The sequence below is a fragment of the Cavia porcellus genome, unplaced genomic scaffold (assembly GCF_034190915.1).
Source record: "Cavia porcellus strain 051 isolate PalLab524CR breed Dunkin Hartley unplaced genomic scaffold, mCavPor4.1 scaffold_5, whole genome shotgun sequence".
In the NCBI taxonomy this organism is placed as follows: domain Eukaryota; kingdom Metazoa; phylum Chordata; class Mammalia; order Rodentia; family Caviidae; genus Cavia; species Cavia porcellus.
The window spans coordinates 52,045,266-52,068,034 of NW_026947488.1; the positions used below are offsets into that span (position 1 = coordinate 52,045,266).

At 42.2% G+C, this 22,769-nt stretch overlaps 1 protein-coding gene and 1 non-coding gene across 6 annotated transcripts in view; both read right to left on the minus strand.

The window, feature by feature from the left end:
* The window catches only part of Ip6k2 (inositol hexakisphosphate kinase 2), a 28,850-nt gene extending 20,589 nt beyond the window's left edge, over positions 1–8,261 (minus strand). For 2 of the 5 annotated variants that reach the window (XM_063248823.1, XM_063248825.1), the window contains exon 1: positions 8,109–8,212. The gene's annotated coding sequence lies outside the window, so the exon portion shown is untranslated. Of the gene's footprint in view, positions 1–7,781; positions 8,085–8,108 lie in introns of those variants that run through there. The other 3 variants (XM_023560051.2, XM_063248824.1, XM_023560050.2) reach the window with 3 other exon arrangements.
* Positions 8,262–14,464: 6,203 nt separating this feature from the next.
* LOC111753476 (small nucleolar RNA SNORA2/SNORA34 family) lies at positions 14,465–14,603 on the minus strand. The gene has a single exon (XR_002788266.1). It is a non-coding gene; the product is annotated as a small nucleolar RNA SNORA2/SNORA34 family (small nucleolar RNA).
* Between the last annotated feature and the right edge of the window lie 8,166 nt (positions 14,604–22,769).

A 22,769-nucleotide genomic window follows, 5' to 3' on the forward strand; every position in this document is an offset into this window, starting at 1 on the left:
TAAGGGGCACAGTAGTTTCTCAGGTGCTATTCCTCTCAGAATCACCAGCATTACCAAAATTCTCTGGCTCTTTTCACCATGAGACCAGCTTTTCTGGAATGACAGACCAGTGGGCCCTAAGTTCAAGACGAACAAGAAGCGGTTTTATTCTACCTAGAAACACTATGTTCATCAGAGTAGTTGGCTAGTATTACAGATTTTTAACAATTTGAAAACCTTCGTTATGTACAAGTTAAAAAAAAAAATTTAGGCCTGGCACAGTACTACTTGCCCATAACCACAATACTTTGGGATGCTGAAGCAGAACGATTTCAAATTTGAGCCCAGCCTGGATAACTAAACCACACCCTGTCCAAAATTCAAAATTTTTAGAAGGGGCTGGGGGTTTAGCTCAGCGGCATAAGCGCCTGCCTTGCAAGCAGGCAGTCCTGAGTTCGATCCCCGGTACCGATAAAAAGGAAAAAGACAAAAAAAAAAAAAAAAATTTTTAGAAAAGGGATGAGGATGTAGCTCAGTGCAAAGGCCCTGGGTCCAATCTCAAAAACTACCAAAATAAATTACAATTAATATTTAAGTAAAAAATAAAGACTTCTGGCCCCCATAACCATGACAACATAAATATTGTTGTAAGCTCCCAATTATTCAAACCAGAACCAAAACAAAATAAACAAAAAAGGACCCAACAAAACCTTCCACCCAAAACTACAGCCCCACTGCCTCAAGAAAATCTCAATTACTGTTTGTGAGATGTCGTATGTCCCCTTTATCTGAACATCAGTTAGACAGATTTGTAAGAACTGAGCTACATCTAGCAGTACAAAGAAATCTAGGTAAACTTTCCAGGACAGAAAGCAGCCAGAAGAGAAATGGGCTGATTCTAGCCTACAGGGGCTCAAGAAAACACCAGTGTTCAAGAAAAAAAAGTCTGGGTCTGGGGATTTAGCTCAGCGGCATAAGCATCTGCCTTGCAAGCAGGCGGTCGTGAGTTTGATCCCTGGTACTGATAAAAATGAAAAAGACAAAAAAAAAAAAATTTAAAAAAGAAAAAAAAGTCTGAAATGTTTCAATGCAGAACCAAACGAAACAACTCTGATCACTTTACTGAAAGACCAGGAAAAAGGGGCTGGGGATTTAGCTCGGCGGCATAAGCGCCTGCCTTGCAAGCAGGCAGTTGTGAGTTCCATCCCTGGTACCGATAAAAACGAAAAAGACCAAAAAAAAAAAAAAAAAAGACCAGGAAAAACCACACAGCAGAGAACACATGTGAAGAAGCCTCCCATATGAGCTCCCAGCACAGGGAGTGCTTCTCGAATGGCAGCTCCAGTTGTCACAGCCTTTATTTTCTATGAGCAGATTCCCACAGGTGTTCACACACTTCACAAGGACTGAAAATCAAGACAACACCGTTTCTGGCACAATCCACTTTACTACCTGTTCTGACTAGGAAAGCACATTTTGGTGATATTATCCTATCATCTCATCCTGAAATAAGCGGCATTTTGGTGGCATAAAGAACTACACTTATAAGAGTCGAGGCATGTGACACACACCTGTAATCCCATTATTTGGGAAGCTGAGGTAGGAGGACTGCTTTGAATTCGAAGCCAACCTGGACTACATAACAAGATCTCATCTCAAAAAAACAAAAAAATAAAAAGGACTGGGGATGGAGGTCAGTGTGAAGGCCCTGGATTCAAATACCCGATACCAAAACAAAGGAACAAAATTCTTGTTACCAGAATGTTAACGTTTGGCCATCATATATTGATGATGCTGGTATATGTGCCATCAGTGGGCAAAGCGCTACTTGGTCCCAGTAGCTTAGTTCTTAACAATAGGACAGAATTAGCCTACCTTCAATTAGAAGAAAGCCTATCAATGAACAGAACCCTGAATCCCATGTGCACCTCAAGAAGCTGCAGGAACTCCTGGGCCAACAGATGCTTACTAGATGAATAAATATCCTGCTACCACCCCTCCCCACTGCCACAAAGAAACCAGCAAAAGGCTGTGGCCTCCATGGTGATGGGCCATCAATGACAGCAGGACCCCCTTGACAGCACTGACCTGTTTCTGCCTTCCCTTTTCCTTGACTCACTGTCTCTGACAGAGCAGTGGTGCCCTCTGAAGTATGACACAGGATGACGGAAACTAGACCGGCTATAGCCAGGAGGAAGATGCAGGGTTTAGGGGAGGATAAGATATGAGAACTATGCCTTTCAAAATAAAATTTTGCTTTTTTTTTTTTTTTAATTCAAGGTTTTTTGTTGTTGTCTTGTTTTGGTGGTGTTGGCACTACTACATGTCCTGCTCTTTTTTTCACTATGGTAAAATGTACATAATGTATAGTCTACTATTTTAACTTTCTTGGGATACACAGATCAGTAGCCGTGTTGTACAGTCATTACCAATGTCCATTATCAGGACCTTTTTATCTTTCTAAACTGAAACCATAGGCACTAAGCGACACTCTCCAGTGCACATTAAACAAGCACTCTACCACTGAGCTATATTCCCAGCAGTCACAATCAAATTTTTTAAAAATGGGCAAAAGAAGTGGTGCTTGATGGCACACACCTGCAATCCCAGCACCTAGAAGGCTGAGGAAGGAGAATCATCCCAAATTCAAGGGCAGCCTGGGCTACTTAGGTCAGTATGAACCTTGCATAGAGATACAATGTAAAAAAGAAGCCTCTGTCCTTGCACAGTTGTATTTCTGTAGAAAAATTCCTAGAAGTGGAAATGCTGGAACAGAGCACATATTTCTTTCTTTCTTTTCTTTTTTCTTTTTCTTTTTTTTTTTTTTTTTTTTTTGGTACTGACGATTGAATTCATGTCCTCATGCTTGCCAGGCAGGTTTAGCTGAGCTAAACCCCCAGCCCCGAACAGAGCATATATTTAAAAAGTTTCATTCTGACATAGGTGAGACACTGCAGGTTCTGCCATGTGGAGATAACATTTTACATTTGCAAAATTAACCAGGTAGCAAAAGAGGGAAAAAACTGTTTCAGAAAACCTGTAGGTTTGAGGGGCAGGACAGTGGAAGCAGCAATCAGTGTTTATGGGTATCTCCTCTATGCTCACAGCCTTCCTTGTACCTTTCAGAAAGAGCAAATCGAGCTGTAATTCTTATATAAGAGAAACACATATGAGATTTTTGGCAAAAGGAAAATTGTAAAACTTTATAAAAACTAAGCTGTAGTTTTCCAGCCCACAGACATGTTTCAGGCAAATTGGCAAGTTTATAAATTTAGTATTTGGTCATCTTGGGCCAGGGATTTAGCTCAGCAGCTTAAGCACTTGCCTGGCAAGCATGAGGTTGTAAGTTCAATCCTTGGTACTAAAAGAGAAAAAAATTTTTTTCTTTTAGTTATCTTGCCAGGCAAGGTGGTGCTTACCTGTAATTTCAGCACTCAGGAGGCTGAGGCAAAAACATCACCTTGAGTTCAAGGCCAGCCTGAACTACATAGTGAGACCCTGTCTCAAAAGAAAATAACTGGGGTTGGGGATTTAGCTCAGCAGCATAAGTGCCTGCCTTGCAAGCAAGCAGTCGTGAATTCGATCCCCAATACCGGTAAAAACGAAAAAGACAAAAAAAAAGAAAGAAAGAAAATAACTAATTATCCAAAGATATAAAAACCAGCAGTAAGTGGGCATGGTGGTACACACCTGTAATCCTAGCACTTGGGAGGCTGAGGCAAAAGGATCACTGCAAGTTCAAAACCAGCCTGAAGCTCAAGGTCAGCCTGAACTGCAGTAGCAAGACCTTGCTCAAAAACACAAAAATAAAAATAAATAAACCAAACCAAAAGTAGAAGAATCAGTGTCCTGATAGTCTCAAACCTGGTGTGTTCTGAAGGAAAGTGAAAAACACAGGAACATCCTTGCCACAGCAACAAATCCAAGGAGGTCAAAAGGACTAAGACCAAATGAACAGCTGTCCATCACTTCCAGGCCTGGGCTTCTTTCTTACAGTTCTGACAATACTCAGGTTCTGGGACCCAATGTAAAAGAGCTGCTGTTTCCAGATATATGTCATACATGGCATAACCTAAAGTAAACTCTCCTACTCCACGGCACACTTGGCATGGTACAGGGCACCCTGCCTTCTCTGCACCCACAGAGCCTTGGGTCCTGCCACAAAGAAATTAAAGAAGAGGAGAGAGCACTAAAACACTTGCTAAGTATCACACTGTGCTTAATCTGGGCTGGGAAGTGAAATAACCTAGAGCTCTGAGACACCGTGGGCCTCTCTCTTGATAAACACATACCCATCAGGCATTGTGGTGCACACCTATAATCCCAGTACTCTAGAGGCTGACGCAGGAGAATCACTGCAAGTTTGAGGCCACCCTGGGCCATAGAATTCAAGGCCAGTCTGAACTGCATAGTGAAACCTTGTCTCAAAAAAAAGATGGAAAAAAAAGGAAGAAAAAATGCATACCCTTGCTGAACACTGCATGTGAACAATCATGGATACTATGTTTGTAAATGCTGATGCTGGGGATCAAATTAGAGGGATAAGACAGATATTGGACTTTCACAATTAGAACAAATTTGTTTTGTTTACAAGCTCAGATATAACAGAAAATACTAACTTGAGCTTGCACACATAAATATAAAGGTGTGAACAAGCACTCTAGAAGAAATGTTCAAATAACTGAGGCACTGAATTTGACGCTAGAGTGGTTTTAATCTGCAAACACAATTAGGAACTACCTACAAAGAGTCAAGACTTCTGGGGGCTGGGGATTTAGCTCAGCAGCATAAGCACCTGCCTTGCAAGCAGGTGGTCATTGAGTTCAATCCCCAGTACCGATAAAAAAAAAAAAAGAGTCAAGACTTCTGTAACTGTGAATTTCTTAGGGGCAAAGGGTACAACAGGAGAGAAAGACCTGTAAAAAACACAAGGCATAAGTCAAGAGTCCAAATTTCCTCCCAGTTCCACATGGAGAATCCAGCAGAGCTGAGACCAGTGGTGGAGAACCTATGGCACACATGTCACAGTAGGCTGTTTAAGGTTTGCCATCCATGCCTCAGACCCTGTGGATGACAAGACACCAACAGGAGAAGGTTTCCAACTCTACGGACCTTGTGGCTCCTAACAACCATCAGAGTTCACGGGTTCAGGGCTGTTTTCAGAACCAGCTTGGTTGGCCAAGCCAGCCTCTAACTTACAATCCTCCCACCTCAGCCTTGAGTAGCTAGGACTGCAGCAATTTGCCAACACACTTGACATGGGGCTCATTTTTTGAACAAGAGTTAGTAGTTCCTTCTCTGGCAAGAAGATAAATCTGAGTGACTGCTCCAAAGCTATCCACCAGCCAAGCCTAGTGGCACACATCTATAATCCTGCTGCTCTGGGAGGTTGAAGTAGGAAGACTTCAAGTTTGAGCCCAGTTTGCGCAACTTAACAATTTAAGCAAAATGCTCAAAATAAAAAATTTACAAAGAGGTGGGAATGCAGTTTAGTACAAAGGTCCTGGATTGGGTTCAATCCCAGTATCATAAAAAATAGCCACCACAGTCAAAAGATCTCAAAACACAGAGAGAGTGGTCACCAAATGTTGGCATACGGGAAACTCACACAGACTGCTGCTTTGGCAGGTAAGTTACAAGAAAAATAGAGCAAGCACATATAAATTAAGAAACAAAAGAACCATTTCAATGTAATTCCATGCGCAGATCTTTTTGAATCCTGATTTGAATACATCTATTAAAAACCATCTGGTAAACATGACAATTTGATAAAAAGATATCTACATTTTTAAAAGTAGAATAGCTAGCTTTTTCTTTTAGAATTACACACTTAAATATATTACGGTAACATTTCAAGATAAGAGGTGGTGGCACACTCCTGTAATCCTAGCACTTGCGAAGCTGAGGTAGGTACATCACTTTGAGTTTAAGACCAGCTTGGACTAGAGTCAAACCAGCTTTTAAAATTTAATTTTTTTAAAAAAGTAACTCTCAGGGGGCTGAGTACACCATTTGTGCAAAGCCCTGGGTCTGATCCTTAATACCACTCTGTAACACAAATATTTCTGAATATGCTTCTTTAAAAATTTATGTTTTGCAGGGGCTGGGGATTTAGCTCAGCGGCATAAGCGCCTGCCTTGCAGCAGGCAGTCGTGAGTTCGATCCCTGGTACCGATAAAAACAAAAAAGACCAAAAATTTATGTTTTGTTTTTTTTCTTCTTTAAAGGGAAGACAGTAGCTAGAGTGGAGTGAAGAGTAGTATAGAGTATACACAAAATAAGACTAGCCAGAAACTAGTTAACTTCTGAAGCAGGTGATGAGCGACAGATTCAAATCAACTATGCATTATTTTGGCAAACTGTCTTTCTTTCAAACTCTGAGGAGAACACGAAATTCAACTCTTGGGGAAAAGGGTATTTCCTTGCCATCAGACTACACTGCACAACACTACTACTGTTTATTATTTGCATTAAATGGTATGCAAAGAGACTAATCATGTGAGAATGGTTTAATTTTTTTTTTAAGACAATCATGTCATGTCAAATAACCTCAATTTAAAGGTAAACTTCCCCAAAGCAACCTCTTTATTGGCCAAACAATGGAAAATTTTCACCTCAGCAAGCTGGCCTCAGGGAGGCACAAGCTCATCCGCGTTGCCTAGATACAAGTGACATCTCAAGAGCTTATAGGAGGCTCTGGTAACCCTCAGCAAGGGAGGTGGGCTAAGGTTCATCAGTCAGCAGCTGCTCCTTCAAGGCACATCCACTGTTCAAGGAGATGCAGGACTGATACAGTCCTCTGTTACCTAAGCACCTTCTAAATGCAAAAAAGTTTATTACATCTGTTAAACTGGTTTGCATAATTACATCAACTCCAGTCCTAATTCTTATCCACTTCATTTCTAACAATATCTGTGGGCTCTCCTCTGAGTCACAAAACAAGTGAACCAATCTGAATGAAAACGTTGTTCAACGTTTTCCAAAGAAAAAATTATTAGGCAATGAATTGGCCTGTTTATGTCATATAGGATAAAGTACTCTTTTCATCACATCACCACCCTGAAATTTCTCTCAACTTAATGCCAAGTTACAGGATGCAATTATGCCAAGCCCAATGGCAACAACAAACGTAAATAAGCTTCTTAGTTTACTTAAAATGTTACCCTGCTAAAAATAGGAATACATATAACAATTAAAATAGCAGTATGCAACAAAATTACTGTAACCATGAACTTTTATTTTAAAAAGTGTAAAACTGTAAAATATTTAATAATCTTCAAAAGTTTCAGTACTTTTCTTTACAACCATTCTTCCAGGTGATCTTATTTTATTATTGTTCTACATACATTATCATTAACAAAATGTTCACTCCCAAGCAGTGCTTAGCTTATTTCATCTGGTAAAGAGCACGAGGTTTTACTGGTTTTTTACATTTTACGTTCACTTATTTTTCTGCTAGTATAACTTCACTGATAATCGAAAAAGAGTAAAATCCTAAAATGAAACAAGTCATTAGAATGCAAAAGACAAAAGCAGCCTGTACTCCAATGTAAAAGAAACGAAAGCTCCACTCTTGGTAGAAACAGCTAGGTATCTTCTGACCCATTTTAAGACCTTTTCAAAGATAACATTAAATCACTCCCCCATCCAATACACACACGGCCCAAAATGGCTGAGGTGGCGAGCCTAGGTACCCACACCTGCGGCGCAGGGCTGACCCACCCCTCCCCCAATCCCATCCAACCAGCGCGCAGACCTCCCCGACAACAGGACCCAGCGGACCCCTCCAGAATGTTGCCCACCTGAAGGCCTGGGGAGGCCTCTTCTTAGCCAGAAAAGACACCGGCCCACAGTGCACAGGAGCCCTCCGCCGAGCGGGGCGACCACGGTCCCCACAGCGGAATAGCCCCCCCCCCCGGCTCTACAGAGGTAACGCTCCTCTCCACCGGCAAGGCAGAGGCGGCTCCGCGAAGACGCGGGAGACCGTCCCCTCACAATGATAGCAAGAGACCTTCTCCCGCGACGAGCTGGGGAGACCTCCCACGGGCAAGAACCCTATCCCGAGCTGCCCGCGGTCCCTCCCTAGAGGTCGCGGATGGGTACCGTGGGCATGGCCAAGCGGGCGTTACCTGGAGCCACCGCCCGGTCCTGCCGCGATCCGTCCTATTGTTTCCCTTCCACCAAAATGGCGGTGTCCGCGGCCAACCCCGCCCCCTGCGCCTCGCTCCCGGAGCCCCTCGCTATTGGCTCGCACCGGACGCCGCGCACGCGGACTGGGCGCCCCGAAACGCGCTGTTGCTAGGGCGCCACGATTCGGGGCAGTGACTTCCGAAAAGGGCAGTGAGTGGGCGGGGCCACAGAGGGGGCGGAGCTTTGTCCTCTAAGGTCCGAGGATCCCTGTGGTTGCCAGTACAAGATGGACTGTGGGTCAGAAGACTGATTGCAGGATGTCTGGAATACGGATGGATAAATCTGTCATTCTGGCTTGTTTAGTACTAAGGTGCTTCTTAGGGTGCTGGAACTTTAGGGCCAACCCCAAGACATTGTCCGATTAACTGAAAAGTTGTTAACCCTACTAGAGGGATGAACCGGACTGAAGGGTATCTGTGATGCATGGAAGAAGGGCTGTGGAGAGGGGCTTGTGGAGCGCAGACAGTGGCTGCACACGGTGGGCAGAGAACTGGTGGTGGATGATGGCTATTGAGTGCCATGGATCAGCGCACAGTGAGGAGACAGAGAGAGTCCTCTCTCTGTGCCAGTGGGTGACCTAGCATCTGACCCAGGCTCACCAAGCTCCACTCTACAGGATTCAGCTAAGTTTGTCCAGGCCAGTGTTGACTAAGGGCTCTCACCTGCATGAATATCCACGTGGAGAAGCCAAGGGCCATGAGCCTCCTGCTCGGCAACTGCTTTGTAGGTTAAGGAATCCAGTATGACTGCTTGTGCCCTGAGTGCTTGACAGGTGTGGATGCACTCATGCTCTCTAACTCAGCAAGCATTTACTAAATACCTGCACTCTGCTGGAAGGAGAGGTGAACAGAAAACAGTTAAAATAATCCTCGTGGAGGAGGCCGTAAGAGATTTCCTCTGACAGCCCCCTCCCATCTCTCCTCTCTTCCCTTGTGGTGGGCTCCATGGCCTCCAGGGTTCTTCCAATTTGCCAGTTTCTCATCATTTCCTCTTTTCTCTGTCCACACTCACTCCCTGGTCATTTCATCCAGGCTGATACCTTGAAATGCTATTGCAGGCCATTTAGGCCTATACTGCCCATCACTCCAAAAGACATGGGAGGGAATTGGGTAAGAAGAAGAAAAGAGGGGCTGGGGATTTAGCTCAGCGGCATAAGCACCTGCCTTGCAAGCAGGCGGTCGTGAGTTTGATCCCTGGTACCGATAAAAATGAAAAAGACAAAAATAAAATAAAATAAAAAATTAAAAAAGCAGAATTTGAAAAAAAAAAAAGGAGAAAAGAGTTATTCAAGTCAGTGCTGAAGGGAGCATTTGCCTCAAATTTTTGCCAGTGTTGTTCAGGTGTACAAGGGCTTCTTTTACTGCTATAGAGAGAGGAGAGCAATGCAATGAGAAATAGACAGGAAATTTCCATGATAATCATCATCTGGCCATTCTTGGCTCCCAACCTCTCTTGAAAAAATTCTGGACCTCGACCTCCTGGGGCTAGCATTAGGGTATTCCTTTCAGACTGATGCACTGCTTTTCTGACAGAGGTACTAGTTAATCCATTCAAACTGAGAAGAGGGTGATGGTTCCCAGCAAGAGGAACTCAGAGAAACAGTTCATCTCTAAAAGAAAAACTCCTACTCATTTTACCCTCTTGATTACAGCATTACCTACACATCAGTTGCCCTTATATTAATCAGTTTTCCTGTCGCTAAGACAACATACCTGATACCCACCACATAAAGAGTGGGTTGTGGCTCACAGGTTCAGAGGTGTGAGTCCACAGTCAATGGAGTCCAAGGCAGAAATTGGATGGCAGAGGGCCTGGGAGGAAGACATGCTCAACCCATGACAATCAGGAAGCAGAAAAAGGGGAAAGATGTGCCTTTCAAAGGCTGACCCCAGTGACAACTTCCTCCAACAGGGCCACACTTCCTAACAGCATACTCATGCATGGATTGATCCAGTGGCAAGGATAGCACCCTCACAATCCAATCACTTTCTGAAAGCTCCACCTTTGAACACGTAACACTTTGGGGGAATATTTTTCCCCCATTTTGGACCTCATTCACACTTTTGGTTTCTCACACCAGAGAAACAACGTAGTATTTAAATATATGTGTCTGATATATTTCACTTAAGAGTATAGTCTCCAGGTGCATCCATTTGAGCTAGAAATGTCTCAAATTAATCTTTCTTTATGGCAGATCCATTGTATAAAAAAAACACATCTTCTTTATCCAGTCAATGGTTGTTGGGTACTTGGGTTATTTCCAAGATTTGGCCATAGACTGTGCCACTAGAAACATGAGTGTGTATATACTGTGGTGATACGATACTATCAGTTCCTTTGGGAAGATAGCAAGAAAGGCAATAGCTGGGTTGAATAGAACCTCTGGTTTTAGTGTTTTGGGGGAATCTCCATACTAATTTCCAGAGTGGTTCAGCAGTCTACACTCCCACTGAAGTGGAGAAGCCTCGCCAGCATTTGTTATTGGTTGATTTCTTACTTTCTTTTTCTGAGACAGGGTCTCATTGCGCACTCAGTTCAGGCTGGCCTTGAACTCACTTTGTACTCACAGCAGCTTTTCTGCCTCAGTCTCCCCAGTGCTCAGATTACAGGCATGCACCACCACACCCAGGGGTTGATTGCTTGATCCTACTCATTCTTTCTTTTTTTTTTTTTTTTTTTTTTGTCTTTTTCATTTTTATTGGTACCAGGGATCGAACTCACAACCGACCACCTGCTTGCAAGGCAGGTGCTTATGCCGCTGAGCTAAATCCCCAGTCCCTTTCCTACTCATTCTTTCTTGAGTGAGAAAAAAAATCTCAGCATTGTTTTTTGTTTTTTGTTTTTTTTTTTTTCTTTTTCCCTTTATATCAGTACTGGGGATCAAACTCACAACTGCCTGCTTGCAAGGCAGGCACTTATGCTGCTGAGCTAAACCTCCAGCCCCATCTCAGTATTGTTTTAATTTGCATCTCTCGAATAGCCAGTGATGTTGAACATTTTTTTCATATATTTACTTGCCATTTCTATTTTTTCATCTGAGAAATATCTGTTCATTTCCGATGCCCATTTTTGGATGGCATCCTTAAATTCGGGGGATCTGGTGTTTTTGAATTCTTTGTAGTCTAATAAGTCTTTTGTAAAAGGTAAAACTGGAAAAAAATGTTTCCCACACTGTGAGTTGTCTTTTCACTGTTAGTAGTTTATTTTGCTGTGCAAAAGCTTATTTTATTTTTCTTTCCAAATCCATTTTATTTCAAGAAAAAAACTATAATAAAATTTCAAAACATGGCTGGTCCGATAGCAGTAGGTTATCAGAACTTATTAACATTAGTGTCACCACCCCCACTGCTAAATTTGACTGGCTTTAAAAAAAAAAAATTTTTTTTTCAAAACATGTCAGTCAGGGGGCAACAATGGTACACACATTGCACATTTAAAGCAAAAGCTTTTTAATAAGATGACATCTTACTAGGCGTTGATTCTTTGTGATAGTTCCTGTGCAGTCGGAGTTTGTTCATAAAGTCTTTGCCTACACCAGTGTCTTCAAGTGTTTTATCTATTCTCTCTTCAACAGTGTTTCTGTTTTAATATTTAGATCCTTGATTCATCTCAATTTTAGTTCAGTGCATGGTGAAAGATGTGGGTTTAGTGTTTTGTTTTGTTTTTTGTACCGAGAATCGAATTTAGGACCTTACACTTGCCAAACAGGCACTGTGCCACTGAGCTAAATCCCCCACCCTGTGGGTTTCGTTTTAATTTTTGGTATATGGATAGCCAGTTTTTGCAGCACCACTTAATGAAGAGGCTATCTTTCTTCCAGTGAAGGTGTTGGTTCCTTTGTCAAAGGTAGATGGCTGGGAGCCAGGCGTGGTGGTTTATGCCTGTAATCCCAGCAGGAGGCTGAGGGGGGAGGATTGGATCCTTTTGAGTTCCAGACCAGCCTGGGCTAGTGAGCTCAAGGCCATCCTGAACTGCATAGCAAGACCCTGTCTCAAAACAAGACAAAAAAAAAGATAGGTGGCCGAGTGTGTTTGTAGTTGTGTCTGCATCTTCTGTTCTGTTCAATGGACCCTCAGGTCTGCTTGTTTATTTGTTTGTTTGTTTTTTCCAGTACCATGCTGCTTTTACCACATTAACACTGTAGTACAATTTCAAGTCAAGGATTGTGCTGCCCCCTCACTCCCGTCTTGCCTTTGTTGCTCAGAATTGCTCTTGCTATTCTAGAACTCTTCTGGTTCCAAATGAATGGTAGAATTCTTTTCTCTAATTCTGTGAGGTATATCTGTAGTATTTTGATCAAAACTGCATTAAATATGCACAACAATTTTGGAAGTATGGCCATTTTAACTATATTGATTCTTCCTACCCAAGAAAAAGGATATCTTTCTGTTTTCTGATATTCTATTTGATCTCCTTTTTTAGGGTGCTGAAGTTTTCAATGTAAAGGTCTTTTACTTCCTTCTTAGATTGATTTGTAGGTGTTTTCGGATGTTATTATGAAAGGTGTTGTTTCCCTAATTTCTCTCTCAGTTTATTTGTGTACAGAAAAGATGTTGACTTTTTGAGTGTTGACTTTGTATCCAGCTATGCCACTGAATTTAATTATTAAATCTAGAAGTCTTTTGGTGATCTTCTGTGTAGAGTATCATGTCATCCACAAATAATGATAATTTAACTTCTTCTTTTCCTATCCTTATTGCTTTTATTCCCTTTTCTTGTCGAATAGCTTTGACTAATATTTCCAAAACTTTATTGACTGACTGGGATAGTGGACAGCCTTGTCTTGTTTCTGATTCCAGAGTGAAGGCTTTCAGTTTTTGGCCACCTTAGTATGATGATGTTTGCTGTAGGTTTTATGAGATTGAGACAAAGACCATCTATTCCAATTCTCTGTAGGGTTTTTATCATGAATGGGTTTTGGACTTTGTCAAAGTTTTTTCTGCATCTGTTGAGATAGATGATCATTTGTTTTTTGTCCCTGACTCTGTTAGTATGGTATATTACATTTATTGATTTACATGTGTTGAAACAACCCTGAATTGCTGGGATAAATCCCACTTGATCATAGTGTATGATCTTCTTGATGATTTGCCACATTCTGTTTGCCAGTACCTTGTTAAAGATTTTTACATCTATGTTCATTAAGGAGATTGATCTGTAGTTCTCTTTTGTGGTTGAATCTTTCTCTGGCTTTGGTATCAGGGTAATACTTGCTTCTATGAATGAATTTGAGAGTACTGCTTCCCTTTCAGTTTCATTCAAGACTTTGAGAAACAGCAGCATTAGATCCTCTCTAAATTTCTGATAGAATTCAACAATGAATTTGTCAGGGTCTAGGCTTTTCTTTGTGTTTTGTTTTGAGACAGGGTTTTGCTGTGCAATTCAGGCTGGCCTTGAACTTACTTTGTAGCCCAGTCTGGCATTGAACTCACAGTGATCTTTCTGCCTCAGCCTCCGGAGTGCTTGGATTACAGCCATGCACCACCACACCCAGATATATAGGACTTCAAAAACAAGACAGTAGGAAATCAGCCATAGTTACTGTAGTGCACATTGTTACCTTCCAAATAGATACTCAGACCACGAAATATAGGCATGCAAACTCTTTTTTTTTTTTTTTGTCTTTTTCCTTTTTATCGGTACCGGGAACTCACGACTGCCTGCTTGCAAGGCAGGCACTTATGCTGCTGAGCTAAATCCCCAACCCCACATGCAAACTCAATCAAACAGCATGAGCACTGTTATTTCTTTTCTTTTCTTTTTCTTTTTCTTTTGTCTTTTTCATTTTTATCGGTACCAGGGATCGAACTCACGACCACCTGCTTGCAAGGCAGGTGCTTATGCCGCTGAGCTAAACCCCCAGTCCCAAGCACTGTTATTTCTTTACTTTAGTGGTCATCATATCAGAAATTTCAAATGTGTGACTTCTAATTTCTTTTGTGTCAATGTCCCCTGGACTTGTTCTGGGTGGGCTGGAGGTCTGAGATTTCACCTTGTTCCTTCATCTTGACATTTTCCTGTGTTCTCCTGAACCAGACAGTTGCTGAGTCCCAGGTATTTCCTGCATTGGCCTCTCATCCCAAAGTGCAGGGCACTGGGCCAGGCACCTGGGTTCCTCCCATCCAAAGTTCATGGCATGGTGGAGAGGTGTGAGGCAACTATTCATCAGTGTTCCCCCAATGGCTGTGGAACCCCGGGGGCATGACTTCTCCTCCGGGCCCATGACAGTAGGCTCACCAGGGTACTTGGCTTCTTCTCTAGGCCCACATTGGTGGCAGCTCATGAGGCTGGGAAAAGTTGTTTCTTTCTAATGAATTGACCATTACATTTCTAGAGTTCTGAAATAGCCAGTGTGAACCATAGAAAGCTACCATATTAGGCTCCTACTTGAAACCAACAGCTTCAAAAAACTGCCGACCTTGATTCAGGGCCATTAGATTTTGCTTCTTGATCCATTCTATAAGTCTGTTTCTTTTGATTGGTGAATTGAAATCATTAATATGTATTGTCTTATTCGTCTCATTTTATTTTTCTGTTGTTGGTTCACTTCTTTTTCCCCCCATTGCTTAAATGTCTTTTTCTTTCTTTCTTTCTTTCTTTCTTTCTTTCTTTCTTTCTTTCTGTCTTTCTTTCTTTCTCTTATGCTTATAAATTCCTTATGGTAGGTAGCTTTATTGCTAGTACTTAGAACCCTTAGGAAATAGCTACTTCAGAGATGTCTTTCAGGTATAGCTAGCTGGCTTTTGGATTTTGAGTTTGTTGCAAGATCCCATCTTTTCATTGTATTGGGGAAAAAAAGCTGCTTCCTATTTGGCTCCGCCCCTGGTTCTTTGGCACTGGCCTACAGTATTTTTTATGACCCTTAGGCAATCTCAGTCTTGGCATGCCAGGAGAACAACTGATTAGAAGAATTATGTCACCTTGGCTAAAATGGTACAATCAGCAAAAACAACAGCATCAAACACAGCCTAGATAATGACAAACTGAGGTAACTATTTGTCTGCCAACTTTACATGTATGAACTATATTTGTGCTCATGTAACAAAATATATAATGAACCAGAAAAGTGTATACACACTTGGCTTAAATGTACAATTTAAAAATTATTATTATTAATTTTTTTTTGTCTTTTTCATTTTTATCGGTACCGGGGATCGAACTCACAACCGCCTGCTTGCAAGGCAGGTGCTTATGCCGCTGAGCTAAACCCCCAGCCCCTAAAATTATTATTTTCCTTGTCTCTTTTCTACATCTTTATTTCTTCTAACCGGCCTCATTTCAAACACTGAATAACTCCAGAAATATCTGTGAACTGCTTAAATAAAAAGCAGCCCATGGTGTAGTGGTATTGCTGAGAACACCTGCAGTCGAGCTGGCCAGTACAAGCTAGAAGCCCCACACAGCCAAGCATTGACAGCAGAACCCTGTGTGGCTCTGGTTTCCTGCCTGGCTTGAGGACCTGTGACTGTGAAGAAGACCTACCAGGTGCCAGGTCTTTTCATCCTCAGGGATGGATATCACCTGTTCTCCATGCAGCTTCTCCTGCAGGGTTCCTGCCAATGGGACAGGCGGTGGGGCTCATAGTTCACTCTTGCAGCCCTCCAGTAAGTGCTCCAGGGCCAAGCCTAGGCTAGACATGGCATCCAGCAAGAGTGGAGGCAACAGGGATGTAACTGATGCCTCAGCTCTGCCGTGCAGTAGTGGGGAGGGAGTAGAGAAGGGAACCAAACAAATGTGTAGCATATGCAGCATTTATGCCAGAGATAGTCTGAAGAGTGAATCTTGGTGGCGACAGATGACCTAAGAGAAACTCAGAGACATAGGCTGAGTAGGGAAAGAGCCAAGGGGAGCCGTTTCTGACAGACAGCACAACATGTACAAAGGCCCAGGACAGAGCATGCCGGGCACATTGAAGAGACATGAAGGAATAGGTCAAACACCTAGATTTCAACCTTTTGGCTCATCTGCAGTCATTGAAGAGGAATTTTCTTAGGATACACATAAAATATATAACATTTAATGAATACAAGTAACAAAACTTTCTTTCTTTTCTTTTTCTTTATTTGAGACAGTGTCTCACTATGTAGTTTAGGCTGGCCTCAAACTCACAATGATTCTCCTGCCTCAGCTTCTTAATTCTATGACCTTTATTCTTTATTTTCCTTTTTCTTTTTCTTTTTTTTTTTAGGTACCAAGGATCAAACTCACAACCTGTACTTGTCAGGCAGGCATTTACACCATTGAGCTAAGTCTCAGCCCTTTTTTGGTGTTTTGAGACAGAGTTTTGCTGTAGTTCATGCTAGCTTTTGAATTTGCAGCATCCTCCTGCCTCAGCCTTCAGATTGCTGGTATTACAGGCATCTGTTACCATGTCCTACAATGCTTTATTATAAATTTTAAAAAGAGAGAGCATTTACAAGTCCCCCAATTCAATCCTCAGCATTGCCAAAAAATTTTAAAGTATTAAACATTTTTTAATTAGCTGGATGTGGTGGCACCTGCCTGTAAAAAATCCTAGCACTCAGGAGGCCTACTATGTGTGTGAGGCCAGCCTAGAATATGTAGCATCTCAAAAAAGCAAAACAAAAAAAGAGGAAAGCATACACAAAAAATTAATAGGATATTTGACCTTTTTTTTTCTGAAACTAACGAATCAGTGTCTGGCTCAATGAAGCAGTTCCAATTTTTACTGAGTTTCTCTTCAGAAATAATCAATCAGCTGGGGATGGTGGTGCACACCTGTAATCCCAGCACTTGGGAGGCTAAAGTAGGAGGTCATCACACGTTCGAGGTTAGCCTGGGTTACACTGTGAGTTCAAGTCCAGCCTGAGCTGCATAACAAGATCCTGCCTCAAAAAAAAAAAAAAAAAAAAAAAGAGAGAGAGAGAGAAGAAAGAAAATTTACAGGGAATGTATTATGCCAACTAAAAGTGGGACTAGAAATATACCAAAAGTTTTTCAGAAATCTTGAAATCTTTTCTCAAATTCCTGCATCAAAGCGGAAAACAAGGCTGCATATTTTTTGCTGTTTACAGGAGTGTGTTTAGCCAATGTATTAGAATGTATAGGGGCTGGAGGTTTAGCTCAGCAGCATAAGCGCCTGCCTTGCAAGCAGGCAGTCGTGAGTTCGATCCCTGGTACCGGTTAAAAGGAAAAAGACAAAAAAAAAAAAAAAAATAGAATGTATAAAACTAGCCAGATGTAGCAGTACACACATGTAATTGCAGCATTCTGGGAGGCTGAAGCAGGAGAGTGGCCAGTTGGAGCCCCTATCTCACGATAAAAAATGAATTAAAGGGGCTGGGTCCAGTACTGTTATGGCTTATGTCCAGATGTCTCCCCAAAGCCTCATGCAGTCATAGGTGAGGTTTTTGGGAAGTGTCTGGATCTAGTGGTGCTGAGATTAAAGGTACTCCACCCAGGCCAAGGATACGGCTCAGCGGTACAGCACCTACCTGGCAAGCTCAAGACAGCACCTACCTGGCAAGCTCAAGATCCTGAGTTCAATACCTGGTAGAAAAAGAAGCACTCCCTTCTGAGTGTGGGCAGCACCACCCAAAGGGTGGGTGGCCTTGGTGAAATATAAAACCAGGCCTGGAAGCTGCTGCTACCACTTCACTGCTTTGCTGCCTTCTGCCAACCGAGAACTGTTTCTCTGCATGTAGAGGACACACACCTGTAATCCCAGCCTTGGGAAGGCTGAAGCAGGATGATCACCACTAGTTCAAGATCAGCCTGGACCACATAGTGAGGTCAAGTCCAGCCCTAACTACATATACCAAGACCCTGTCTCAAAAACACAGAACTAGGGGCTGGGGATTTAGCTCAGCGGAATAAGTGCCTGCCTTGCAAGCAGGTAGTTGTGAGTTCGATCCTTGGTACCGATAAAAACAAAATTTCTTTGAAGAAATCATTTTAAGACTGAGATGAAAAAAAACAAAAACAAAAACAAAAAAACACAGAACTGTTTCTCTTCTGCAGGGCCACTCTGCCATGCCACCCTGCCAACTATGGACTGAAACCTTTATCAGCTGTAAGCCGAAATAAACCTTCCTTCCTTTGAGTGTTGGGTATTTTGTCTCAGCAATGAGAAAAGTACTAAGACCAGCACCCAGTACCTACCACACACAGAGACAGCGCTGAATGGTTTGCCGAGTCCTGAGCTTGCCCTAATTTAAGTTTCATTTTAAGCACTGTTATGGTTTGGAACGCTGAACAGGTAAATTTTTTAGGTATTAGTGGTCCCCAGGGCCAAGAAGCTGGGAGAGCCGAAACAGTGTTCACTGCTAGTTAGGTCAGGAAACAGAGACTTCCACGTACAATACATGTATGCTTTTCCCTTTTGCAGTCAGTGTGTTCGCTGTGCACAATGATTCTGTTTATAATGGGGGAGTTTGTACCTGCACATAATACATCTCAATTCTTCCCTAGCCCCCTTCCCCCTCAACCCTTCCCACACCCTCCAACTCTCCTCTTGCCATTTGCAACGTTCTATTTCCATATTTTCTTCAGTTGTCTATCACATTTATCCTCAGATCAATGTCAGGCCCCAGATCTAAACCCACGTGTGGAGCACAGGTGCCTCTCCGCTCCTCCCCCTGTCTGACCACCTGGCTGTCTATTTTCACAATAAGGCCCACAGCTTTTCTAGATGCCACAGCCTCATCCAGTGACATCGGAAAGGCAAACTTTAAGACCTCCTTGAGCAGAGACCAAGGCCCCTGAGGGATCACTAGCACCAGAAAGGGGTAAGGAAGACATTTTTCAGATTCCAAAGTAACCCTAAGAGAAATGGTGACCAGCATCATAGTCACCATGGTTCTCAGGACTTCAGAAATAACTTGTGTGTGTGTGTAAAAAAATGTTCAAACTCACAGTTGGGGCAGATGCCTCTGAGGAAGTGCCCTGGGAGGTGTGAGTGTGTACTCACTTCCCCGCACACACTCCCTAGGCTGCTGTGTGGGTGCCTAGAGAAACAAGACCAGGGAAGGAGGAGCTGGGTGCTCGCTGTATCAGCACTGAGCTTTCCTGAAACAAAGTGACTGTCACCCTAAGGTGCACGTGTAACTCACTTAACAACCAGTCAAATTACCAAAAATGCTAAATCTGTGAGCCTTTTTTCTTTTTCCCCCTGTGAGCCATTTTTATCTTTAAATTCTGACACAAAACTTTCCTTTTGATTTCACAAATGATTGATATAATTTTGCAAACCATAAAATCTTTTCAACATTTTATCATGACTTACCTTAACCTTGAGAGGATAAAAAAATAAAGATTAGGTGAAAAAATAATTTTATATTTGTTCTTTTATTTATGATACTTCACACTGAGCTACATTCTCAGCCCTTTTAAAATTTTTTTTGTCCTTTTTAAATTTGAGACAGTTAAATATGTTTCACTTAGTCACTAAATTGAAAAAAAAAAAAATTCTAAAAAAAAATTGTCCCGGCTAGGCTCAAACTTGTGATCCTCCTACCTCAGCCTCCCAGAGTTCGCGGATTATAGTCAAGCACCACCACACCGGTCTTGGAATTGTACTTAAAGAGTATCACAGCTCTAGAACACAATCAAAGTTACCCAGGGTTGGGCTGGCTTTAGCCCAGCGGTTCCTTCGAGTCTGGCTTCCCAACCACCCGGGCCGATTGGTCTGGTGGTTCGAGACCCGCAGGCGCTCTCCAGTCCTTTTAAAAAAAAAAAAAAAGGAAAAAAAAAAAAGTTACCTAGGGTTACAATGCTTTTTTTCCTTTCAGGAAATTCTTCTTCTTCTTCTTTTTTTTTTTTTCTTTTTCCTTTTTATCAGTACCGGGAATTGAACTCATGACTGCTTGCTTGCAAGGCAGGCGCTTATGCAGCTGAGCTAAATCCCCAGCCCCTCAGGAAATTCATTTTTAAACACACACACACACACACACACACACACACACACACACACTTTTTTCCCCCCTAAGGGTCTTAAAGCTACAGTAAACCAAGAAATTCACTGCCCCCCCACGATGATTTTCACCAGTGCACAGAGCCTACATTTTCTCTTCAGTTCTGCAGATTCTCAAATCCCACAGGGTCCCACCCTCAAGGAAACAGCACTAAAACTTATAATTAGAGTGGTACATTGATCTGGATATGGTGGCACACACTTGTCATCCGGCACCCCAGAGGCTGAGGCAGGAGGATCACAGAGAATTTCAGACCAGTTTAGACTACATAGTGAGTTCAAAGCCAGTCTGAACATAGCAAGACCATGTCTCAAAAACAAATAAGTAAATAAGAAAAAAGAAAGAAAAGAAAAAAATTAAAACGATAGCAGTATGCCAGGTGTGGTGGCACATGCCTATAATTCTGTAATCCTACATAGTACTTGGGAGGCTAACACAGGAAGATTAACATGAGTTCAAGGCCAGCCTGGACTATATATATAGTCAGCTTAAAGCCATCTGAAATACTTAGTGAAATGCTGTCTCAAAAAAAAAAAAAAAAACAGGGGCCTGGGATTTAGCTCAGCGGCATAAGTGCCTGCCTAGCAAGCACTAGGTCATGAGTTCGATCTCTAGTATCCCTCCCCCCCAAAAAAAAGTACAAAAAAAAAAAAAAAAAGCAAGAATAACATTTGCTACAAATAAGCCACTAAATATAAAAACGAGAAAAAGATTCAATTGACAAAAGCTATAGAGTATTTGGGAACACATTTATTAAGTACCAGCTGGAAACTGTAAGAGGTGAGAAACCTGTAAAATCCTCATATGGAACTTGAAGATACAATATTATTAAAGAATAAGATACAAATAGAGAGGCATGCTAAATTCGCAGCACTGGGCGGACTGATCCCAGCCCTCTGCAGCTTCTCCTCCGGGACATCTTCAGCAGAAGATCACCTCCTCAGCACAGGTCAACTGCTCCCCAGCCTGAAGGTCATTTTTCACCCTGTCAGTTACCATCTCCCTACAGGGTGACTGCTGTTTTCAGTTCTGTTGCCATAACCTCACTCCTTTAGCAAATGCATGTAAACAGAATCCCACAACATGCCTTTCCATTTCCATGTTTAGCGTTCATCACGTTGCTCAGTCTAATTCCAAACACGTGGGTTCAAGTTTTCCACCTGCCTCAGCTGGGACTATGGGCAGTTCCCAACATGCCTGGCTTTTAAAATTCAATATTATTTTTGTATGGTTGTTATGTGTAATTTGCTCTTTTTTGTTTTCTCTATAATATTCCAGTCTATGGCTGCATCCTATTGACATTGGCACATTTATCTGTTGAAGGGCATCTGGGTTGACTCCAATCTGTTGGTTATGAAGATGGCTGCCGTGAATGTCACAAAGATGGCTGCCATGAATGTCTGTCATGAAGATGGCTGCTGTGAATGTTCTTCTACATGTCTTTCTGGTGGACACATCATTTGCTTCTGTTGAACAATACCTAGGGTCTTTGAATCCTTCCATCATCACCCTTAACACACTATTTTTGCCCTGCTTGTGGCCCCAGCATTGCAAGATGGTCTCTTTCTCTCAGACAGACCTAGGTAGGTATTTAAAGTTGAAATTAGGCTGGCACCAACCACAGCTTTTCAGAATCTCCAGGTTCTCCACTTTTTTTCTCATTGGCCAAACCTGAGTCATCTTGCCCCTAGGTGCAAGGAGATTGAGGAGTTGGAATTGGTTTGGAATCATTTCGTTGCTTGGGCTTGACCTCCTGCTAATGAAGCAGGAAAATGAACGGGATCCCTGACCAGGAGTAGGACAAAAGGACAACTTTGATGAAGTCTACATCCCCATGGGGAGCTTATGTCCTCCCAAGAGCACTGAGCAAGGCTGTACCTTTATTTTTATACTCTTTCTACAGGAAAATCTCTCATTGCTGCACACCAAGAGAAATGATTACAACACATCGGCAGAACAGTGGTAGGAAACTCTGGCAGGATTTTCCAGGGCCATCATACTCTACTGACATTGCAGTAAACCTGTGCCTGTACATAGCTGGGGCCATAAACACCAGTTTTCTCAGCGAGTTTAGCTAGCTGTGCAGTAAACCCATAGTTGCCCAATTTCACACCAGAAGATGATTTCCTCTCTTACTATAACAGATAAAATTTGGGTTTGTTAGCAAAGAAAGAGAAAAAAGCATTAGTAGGCATCCTTAAGAGTCTCATAATATGAAAAAATGGCCAAATCCATCTGAAGATAAGAAATGGAAATGTAAGTAAAAAATAACAGTGAGCTGGATAAGGTAGCACATGCCTGGAGGCTGAAGCAGAATGGCTTGAGCCTAGGAGCTCAACACCAGCCTCAGAAACAGGAAGAGCTCTGTCTGAAAGCAAACAAATCTAAACTGGGCATGGTGGTGCACTCCTGTAACCCCAGAACTTGGAAGGCTGAGGCAGAAGGATCATTTTGAGTTCAAGGTCAGACTGAACTACAAAGCAAAACCTTGTCTCAAAAAAAAAAAAAAAAAAAAAGCAGTAGTAAGAAGAGTGACTAGCAAAAGTTTAAAAGAGCCAATCAATTCTTGTTTCTGGATGAGAGGAAAAGGGTGCTTCCAAACACTGTTGACAGAGTGAGATCAGCTACAAGCAGTCTGCAAGCTTCAGTAAAATTATAATGCATATA